At 38.9% G+C, this 6,934-nt stretch overlaps 1 pseudogene; it reads right to left on the minus strand.

Annotated features, from left to right (window-relative positions):
- Positions 1-5,158: 5,158 nt before the first annotated feature.
- Positions 5,159-5,765, minus strand: LOC125113021 (protein lin-37 homolog; annotated as a pseudogene).
- Between the last annotated feature and the right edge of the window lie 1,169 nt (positions 5,766-6,934).

A 6,934-nucleotide genomic window follows, 5' to 3' on the forward strand; every position in this document is an offset into this window, starting at 1 on the left:
TATAAATTCAGGTCTGTAGACGATCTGAACGGGGTGTTGCATCTGTTTTGGGAACGGCTAGAAAGGGTATTTAATGATAAGCTTTCCTTAGACAGGAAACCAGGGAGGCTTCTCATGTATTTCTCATGCTCTACATAAATAATTTCATCTATCAGGATTCCAAACTTCGGTCATTAAATGGTTTTACCCTCTCTCAGCTAAAGAGAGCCTTGAAAATGAATTTTCAAACGCAGAAATAAGCTCTTGAAAAAAAAAATCAGAGACAGGACGGAGCCTCTCTTTGTGGAAAAAGCAAATTGGCAAACAGGGCAATTTATTTAAGACAGTGAGTAAAAAGAAGCATGGTTCTGGGATCTCCTAATTCCTCAACCCATTTAATTCTATGCAAACAATTAAATGGTGATATAATTCAGCTTTCCAGAGTAGTTTGTGTTTATTTCTGTCTGATGGGAAGACAAATATCTCACAGGGAAAGAAGTACTAGGCAGGGGTCATGACCTAGTACCTGGCTGGTTGGCACCATTTTCCTTCTACTCTCAGGGCTGATTCCTGTGGATTGTCTTCTCAACTTCCTCCTCTTACCTTTCCTTTCTTTCTTTTCTTTAGGGCTGCACTCAAGGCATATGAAAGTTCCCAGGTTAGAGGTGGAATTGGAGCTGAAGCTATTGGCCGAAGCAATTCGGGATCCGGGATCCGAGCTGGGTCGGAGACCTACATCGCAGCTCATGGCAACTGATCCACAGCTGGATCCTTAACCCGCTGAGTGAGGCCAGAGATAGAACCCGACTGGGACTGTAGATTCATATGGTAGCTCTATATTTCGTTTTTTAAGGAACCTCCATACTGTTTTCCATAGTGGTTACACCAATTTACATTTCCACTAACAATGTGGGAGGGTCCCCTTTTCTCCACACGGTCTCCTTCTAGACTCCTGAGTTGGGGTCTTTCTTCCTTTTCTCTTCTTTGCTTGTAAAGGCCCAGGTGCTATGACACTAGGTCCATTCCATTAAACTCAGGCTGTACCATCCTCAAGAGCAATCATTTTATTTTGCCTTTCACATCCACCCAGGAGAGGGTGAATTATCTGAAGACTACTTTTACTGTGACTTTTTTTTTTTCTCGCTCATGGCCCAGATAAACTATTTTAGACAGAGTGGTTGTTCAGTGTAGCAAGGTCCTTAGTAACCAAATGATTTCAAGATTTTAAGATGTCTTCCTTTTATTGTGCTATTATTTCCCACTTTCCCCTAGATATCCTAGAATGCAGCCTCCCCCTCCCCTGAAAGTTCTAGAGAAAAATAATGAGTATAAGTGTCAAAAGAGATGTGGTTTACCTAAAGCGTATATTTTAAATTGCACTTACTATTACTTTTGACTTTGTATTTTGCAGTAATTATAGCCTCACAGTTAATTCCAAAGAAATATGCAGGTAGGTTTGATGCTCCATTACCCAATCACCCTTAGAGTTAACATCTTGCCTCACTAGAGTGTAATAGCAAAACCAGGACATTGGTACAATTCAGAGTTTATGCAGATGTCACTAAATGCACATGCACTTGTGTATGGGTGTGTATAGCTGTACACAATTTTATCACATGTGTAGCTTTGTGTAACTACCACCACAACCAGGATCAACAACTGTCACATCTCCACGGGGCTCCATTGTGCTACCTTTTCATTGCCACATCTACTCCCTTTCCACCCCTGGACAAGCACTAATCCGTTCTCCATCTCTATAATTATATCATTTCACTAATACATGAATGGAATCGTGCAGGATGTATCTTTTTGAAATTGTTCAGTTTGTTCAGCCCCTTCACCCATTGAGGGAAAATCTAGGTTATTTCCACTTGTTGGCGGTTATGAATAAAGCTCCTATAAATCTTGTACACATTTCTACATGAAAATAAGTTCTTAATTTTTCTGGAAAAAATGCCCAAGTGTGCAATTGCTGGATTGTATGATGAGCCCATTTTTAGTTTTAAAGAAACTACAAGCTATTTTTCCAAAGTGGTTGTGCCATCTGCATTTAGGTAGCAATGTATGAGTAACCCAGTTTTTCCTCGTCCTTGCCAGCATTTGGTGTTGTATCTAATTTTTTTATTTTATCAGTTTTGCTAAGCATATAGTGATCTATCATTGTGATTTAAATTTGTTTCCTTAACAGTGAATGATATTGAACACTGGTTTTTTTTGTTTTGTTTTGTTTTTTTTTGGTCTTTTGTCTTTTTAGGGCTGCACCCTCAGCATAGGGAGTTTCGAAGGCTAGGGGTCGAATCGGAGCTGTAGCTGCTGGCCTACACCACAGCTCGTGGCAATGCAGTAACGCCAGATCCTTAACCCACTGAGCAAGGCCAGGAATCGAACCTGAAACCTCATGGTTCCTAGTCAGATTAGTTTCTACTGCACCATGACAGGAATTCCTTGAACTTTTTTTTTGTATGCCTACTTGGCAATCTATATATTCTCTTCAGTGAAAAATCTATTCATGTCTTTTGTCCATTTACTAATTGGATTTTTTGATGTTGAGTTTTGAGAGTTTTTTATATAGTTTAGACACAAATCTTCTGTTGGATATGTGATTTGCAAATATTCTTTCAAGGACTGTAATTGTCTTTTCATATTCTTAGCAGGGCCATTCACAGAGTAAAGTTTCTAATTTTTTTTTGTCTTTTTTTTTTTTTTTAGTGTTTTTAGGGCTGCACCTGTGGCATATGGAGGTTCCCAGGCTAGGGGTCAAATCGGAGCTGTAATTGCTGGGCTACACCAGAGCCACAGCAACACCTGATCCGAGCTGTGTCTGCGACCTACACCACAGTTCACAGCAACACCAGGACCCTTCCTCACTGAGCGGGGCCAGGGATTGAACCTGCATCCTCAGGAATGCTGGTTGGGTTTGTTAACTTCTGAGCCATGACGGGAACTCCAAGTTTCTAAATTTTAATGAGATCCAATATATACATTTATTCTCTTATGAATTATGCTTTTGGTGTCAAGTATAAGAAATTTTTGCCTACTCCAGTCCTAAAGTTTTTCTCCTCTTTTTTTCCTAAAATTTTAATATTTTTATTATTTATATTTGAGTCCATTATACATTTTTAATTATTATTTTTTTGTATAAGAAATAAGATTTAGGTTGAATTTTTTTCCTTCTATGGATGCCAATTTTCCAGTACCATTTTTTAAAAAAAGAAAAGTTATGTTTCTTTTATTTCTTTTTGCTCCTTGTTAAAAGTTAAATGGGCATATTTGTATGGGTTTATTTCTGTATTCTCTATTATTCTTTTTTTTTTTTTGGTCTTTTTTTTAGGGCTGCACCCATGGCATATGGACGTTTCCAGGCTAGGGGTCTAATCAGAGCTGTTGCTGCTGGCCTACGCCAGAGCCATAGCAATTCCAGATCCGAGCCATGTCTGCGATCTACACCATAGGTCATTGCAACACCGGATCCTTAACCCACTGAGAGAGGCCAGGGATTGAACCTGCAACCTCATGGCCCCTAGTCGGATTCGTTTCCACTGCACCACGATGGGAACTCCCTGAACTGTCTATTCTGATCTATGTAACTGTCACTCCATCAGTGCTGTACTCTCTTGATTATTTTAGCTGTACAGTAAACCCTAGTATCAGGAAGAGTGGTTCCTCCTCCTTTATTCTTTGTTTTCAAAACTATTTTGGCTACTTTAGGGCCTTTACCTTTCCATATAAGTTTAAGAATAACATTGTCTGTTTATAAAATATTTCTTTTCTAAGATTTTGATAGGAACTGCATTATACTTGTACATCAATTTGGGAGGAATTAAAAAACTTTATACTGTTGAGTCTTCCAATCTATTAACACTATTTATCTCTCCAATTATTCAGGTCTTACATGACTTTTTAAGAGAACATTTTATAATTTTTAGTATATGGATTCTTTACATATTTTTGTTAGATTTATAAAGTAACTAATTTTCTTTTGAATAATTGCAAATGATATTGCACTTTTTATTTCAGTCTTATGTTGTTCATTGTTGATGTATAGAAATAAAATTGACTTTTTCTTGTATCCTATGACTTTAATGTACTTATTCATGTGTTCTAGAAATTTTTGGTAGATTTCTTGGAGTTTTCCACATATACAATCATCTCTTTTGCAACTAGAGACAGTTTTAATTTTTCTAGTACTATCTTTCTTTTTCTTGTCTTATTGCACTAGCTAGACATTCCATCACCATATTGAAAAAGAAGGGTAAGAACAGTTATCTTTGCCTTGTTCCTGATCTTAGAGGGAAAGCATTGTTTTTCACCATTAAGCATGATGTTAGCTGCGGGATTTTTGTAGATGCTTTTTATGAAGTTGACAGAGTTCCCCTCTATTCCTAGTTAATTGAGAGTTGTTTTTTTTTTAATCATAACTGGGTGTTGAATTTTGTCAGTTGCTCTTTTTGTATCAGTTGACATGATCATGAGATATTTCTTCTTTGCTTTATTAATATGTTGAGTTACACTGATCACTTTCAAAATTAAACCAGCCTTACTACCTAAAAAAAAAATCACATTTGGTTGTAATATACTGTTCTTTTTAGACATTGTTAGATTTCATTTGGTAATGTTTTGTGGGGATTTTGTGCTTAAACTTATGAGATGTATTGATCTGTAATTTTCCTTTTTTGTCCTTTCTGCATTTGTCTGCTTTTGATATCAAGGTAATACTGACTTCATAAAATGAATTGGGAAGTGTTCCCTCCTTTTCAGTTTTCTGGAAGACATACTGTAAAATTGGTGTGAATTTTTTGTATGGTAAAATTCTCCAGTGAAATTACTTTTCAGGAACTTTGAAATTACAAATTCATTTATTTTTATAGGACTATTCAAATTATCTGCTTCATCTGGGCTGAGTTATGATAGTTTGTGGTTTTTAGGGGAATTGGTCTACTTCTAAATTTTTGAATTTATGATCATAAAGTTGTGCTGTTATTCCTTTATTATTCTTTTAATGGTTGCAAAATCTGCTGTGGTTTCCTCTGTTTCATTGCTGATACGGGGTGATTTGTTTCTTCTATCTTTTTATCTTTGTCTGTCTTGCTAGAAATTAAGCTTTTCCCAAAGGTCCAACTTTTTGTGTGTGTTGGGGGGGGCAGGGGAATGTTTTTTGAGATGGGGGGACCAGGGACCATCACTGTTGCTCATACATCTCCCATAGGATCTTCATGCTTTCTGAGTAATGACGCTGGTTCCGATGGGATGCCTCCTTCCACCTCTGGTGGATGCATTTCCAGCACTGCCTGTTTAAGTAGATGAGTGTGGAGCGTGAGGGCTCAGGCTGGGAGGGCTCGTCATCAGGGGCACCCTGGGTCTCAGGCTGGAGTGGGGTGGAATTTGGGATCTGCAGGTGTCTCCAGGTGGCCCGGAAGCTGTGGGTGGAGGCAGCTTATAAAATACACGTCTCCACTCTTGCTGTTGGTGACCTCTGAACCTCACTGGATCGCTGTGGCCCACCCTCGGCCAGCCCATCATCCATCTCCCTCCTCTTCTTCCTCCTCTGGTGGGGAAATCGGGCGGATGGCCCTTTGTCAGTGGCCGCGATGGAGCAGTCCTTGTTGTGGCTGCCTGAAGGGGTGTCTTCCTGGCCTCCTCATGCAGACACTCCCTGTCCATGCGACTCTTCTCCAGCACACACTGCAGAATAGCATCCAGCTGGTTCTGGGCCTTGGCCATCTCCATCTCTGATTTCTCCACCTTCACTTTCACCGGGAACATGGTTTCAGTCTGGGGTCTGGCTAGATAGTGCCTAGAGTCACAAATCAAGGCAAGAGGCAGCCCGGGAGAGGTCAAAGGTAAGCTTTGCATGTGGCCAGTCCTCTGCCCTGAGCAGTGTCTGGTCGTGACTCTAAAGGTCCAACTTTTTATTTCATCACTTTTTCTGTTGTTTTCCTGTGTTAGATTTCATTTATTTCAGCTCTTATTCTTACCATTTTCTTTCTTCTGCTAACTTTCAGTTTATTTTGCTCCCTCCCCCTCCAATTTTCTGAGAGAGGAACCTATAATCTTGATTTGAGACTTTTTGGCTTTTTATTGTAAGCATTTAGGATTATAAATTTCCCTCTCAGCACTGTTTTATATGAATCTCCAAATTTTTGATATGTTGTTTTTTTATTTTCACTCAACTCAATATACTTTAAAATTTTTCCCTTAGAGTTCCCTGGTAGCTCAGTGGGGTGAGGACTGGCATTGTCACTGTTGTAGTTCTGATTACTGCTGTGGCACAGGTTTGATCTCTGGCCTGGAACGTCTGCATGCCATGGGCATGGCCAAAAATAAATAAATAAAATTTTCCTTTGAGAATTTTTCTTTGAGCTATTGATTATTTAGATATGTTGTGTAATTTACACGTGTTTGAAGATTTTCCTATTGTCTTTCTGCTATTGATTTCTACTTTAATTCCACTAAGTCTTTTTGCCAAATTTGAAACTTTTTCAGCCATCATTTCTTCAAATACCTTTTTAGGCCCACATTCTTTCCTCCTGTTCTGGCATTTCAAGGATGCACAGTTTTTAATTTTTATTTTTGTCACATAATTTCTAAGGATCTAATCATTAAAAAAAAAACTTTTCTTTTAGTTTATCTCCTTTTTGAAGAAATTCAATCTGCTTTCACCTTTGTGAATTCTATCCTGTTATCTCTATTTAGCACAGAGTCCATCTGGGGAAATTTTTTTTTTTTTTTTTGCTTTTTGGAGCCACTCCTGCGGCATATGGAGGTTCAAATCAGAGTTACAGCTGCCGGCCTGCGCCACAGCAATGCAGGATCTGAGCCGTGTCTGTGACCTACACCACAGCTCATGGCAATGCCAGGTCCTTAACCCACTGATCCCAAGGCTAGGGATCAAACCTGCAACCTCATGGTTCCTAGTCAGATTTGTTTCCACTGTGCCATGACGGGAACTCCCTAT

Source organism: Phacochoerus africanus, chromosome 12, assembly GCF_016906955.1.
Source record: "Phacochoerus africanus isolate WHEZ1 chromosome 12, ROS_Pafr_v1, whole genome shotgun sequence".
Classification (NCBI taxonomy): domain Eukaryota; kingdom Metazoa; phylum Chordata; class Mammalia; order Artiodactyla; family Suidae; genus Phacochoerus; species Phacochoerus africanus.